The following is a 2,831-nucleotide window of genomic DNA, read 5'->3' as shown; positions in this document are numbered from 1 at the left end:
AGCTGTGGGGAAAACAGACTGTAAGGGATGAGACAGAAGCAGGAAACCCAGTGAGGAGAGAGCTGCAGTGGCAGGCAAAAGATCACATGGCCTCAGCTGGAGCAGTGGCTGTGAAGGGGTACATAAGCTTTTGTGTATTCATGAACTTTTTAATGAAATGTAACAGACATATACAGAAAAGTACACATATCAAGTGCATGCAGTTTGATGAAGTTTTACAAACAAATCCACCCAATGTAACGAGCACCGAGCTCAAGAAATAGAACTTACCCATCCTCTGAGAATCCCATTCCAAGTCACTACCCCTCCCCCAAGGGTAGACACTTTCCTAACTTTCTGATTATATTTTAAAAGTAAAGTTGACAGGATTTGCTGCTGTGTTGGGTGAGGGAGTGGAGTTGAAAGAGGAAAGTCAAAGAAGCTCCCAGGTTTGGGGCTGAAGCACTGGATTTGTAAAGCCCTCATTTCCTACAGTGGGAAGGCTGTGTGGGAGAAGAGACCAAGGGGCGGAATCAGGAGGTTTTTTTTGAACGTGTTGAGTTTGAGATGCCTGTGCAACCCCTAGAGAAGATACAAACCATCTTATCTGGGAGTTGCATTTTCAAATGCCTACAAGGACGGGTAGGATGAGGGCGAAGGGGTCTGGGAGTAAGAAATATTTCCCTTTCCTCTTAACTCCAGAATGAGAACAACAGGACAAGTGTGATAATACATGGTGACTGGCAGCTGGCCTCAGTCAAGAAGTTACAGAGAAGGGAGAAATTTGGGGTGAACTGGCAAGCACAAGCCCTCTCCACAAGGGGAGGTATTAGAATAGGGGTCCAGTGTAGCCAGATCTGACAATGTTTCCAGAGCAGTCAGATGTCTGGATTTTTATATGAAACCATCCCACTTGTTTAATACTGGCAGTCAAAAAACAAACACTATATGGACCTAACAAAAATGTCTACGAGTACAGCAACCAGTCTGATCTAGATCAAATCCTTCATTTTACAGATGGGGAAACTGAGGCCCAAAGAAGTCTGAGATTTTTCCCAAACTCAAGAGGAAGTGGATGGCAGAGATTTGCCAGGCTTAATCTCAGTCCAGTGAGAAGGGGCTGGAGTTTGACTGTCATTGCTCTTTCTCTCTGATCTAAGTAGATAGGCCCCGCTGCCCAATATTCCATGGGGTGACTGGAATCTGTCTCTTTTGGTTAGGGACATTTTTGGCCTCAAATGATAGAAAACCTGCTTAAAGTAGTATCAGATTTAAAGGTATTTACTCATGCATTCAGGAAGTCAAGGAAAAGAAGTTTGAGATCTGATGTCACTTAGGATGGACTCAGACTCTACCCATCTCTCTATTCCATCATTGTCCTCTCATTGACTCTTAACCTTCAGGAGTGACCTCATGGTGTCAAGATGGCTGCTGAACCTCCAACTATCACCATTGCATTTAAAGGCAGGAATTGTTAATGAGCATGTGTCAGAGTCATGGCGTGAAGAGAATTCTCACACCCCTCTCATCTTCTATCGGAAAAAACTCTTCCCCAGATGCAACTGTGCAGATTCTCTTTTGTGTCTTATTGGCCAGAAAAAGATCACATGCCCACCCCAATATCGAGAACCAGTCTGAGCTTCCCTGAGATGAAGTCATCTTCCATGAATAAACATCTGGACAAATCGAGGCTCTGTCCAAAAGGAATAAGAGAATGTGGCTTTTGATAGGCAACAATGTCTGGCACAATCTCCATTTCCTGATGATGCTGGGCAAGTTGCTCAGCATCTCTGAGCCCCCAGTTTCCTCATCTGTAAAATGGGTACAGTAAATAACTATCGTTCCTGCCCTCCCATCATCCATTTCCTGTTCTTCTCAGGAAATACCTTGTTTTTAAGAGCAGTGGTTCTCACTATAGCAGCCTCAGCATCAGCTAGGAACTTGTTAGAAATGCCAGTTCTCAGTCCAGTCTGACCTTTTGATTCAGATACACTGGGGTTGGGGCCTGGCAATGTGGGAAAGTGCATCTGTGTACCCTTGGCTTATAAGTGGAGCAAATGATGCTGCATTATAATTGCCTGTTTGTTGGTCTCTGAAAATAGTAGCAATATACATTATTTAATAACGATAGCTGTTATGATGTGGGCACTGTGGTGGCACTCTACATGCATTATTTCATTAACGCTGCTTGTGGTAGGCGTGGATGTGTGACCCAGATTCTCTTCAGGGAAGGACTGGTTGCCCCAGATGCAGGTGTGGTCAGCAGGCAGCCTACAGCTGTTGCCTCTTCAGGGATGGAGTCACGGGCAGGGAGTGGCCTCATCCAAGCTCATACCCTTCCAGGGGTGGCCCACCAATGACTGGGTGATGTGGGATTATGAAGGCCTGGTCATTTCTGCCCAACTTGGGACATCTCTACAGGCCATTGTAGCTGCTGAGCTCCCTGTGGGGCTAGCTGAGGCTGTGATCGGGGCTGCCACTCAGCCCCACTTCTCCTGCCCTCCCCTGCCTTCTTCCCTTCCCTTCTGGGGAGACTGACCCCAAGGACATGCCTTAGCAAACCTCCTAGACGCTCATCTCAGAGTCTGCTTCAAGGGGATTCTGACCCATGAGAGTGCTCACAGCAGCTCCACAAGGCAGGCACTTTGCAGATGAGGACACTGAGGCTGGAGAGGTGTAGTGAGGGAGTCCTAAGCCATGTCACTGGTAAGCAAAGAGACATAGGATGGGAAGCCATCAAACTTCTAGAGGTGGCATAATCTGGCTTTAAAAGGGTGCCTCTGGCTGCTGAATGAGGAAGAATGTAGAGGGCCAGGGCAGAAGCAGGGGAGCAGCCGGGAAACCACCGATTG

The sequence above is a fragment of the Pteropus vampyrus genome, unplaced genomic scaffold (assembly GCF_000151845.1).
Source record: "Pteropus vampyrus isolate Shadow unplaced genomic scaffold, Pvam_2.0 Scaffold147, whole genome shotgun sequence".
Lineage (NCBI taxonomy): Eukaryota > Metazoa > Chordata > Mammalia > Chiroptera > Pteropodidae > Pteropus > Pteropus vampyrus.
This window is presented reverse-complemented; position numbering follows the sequence as displayed.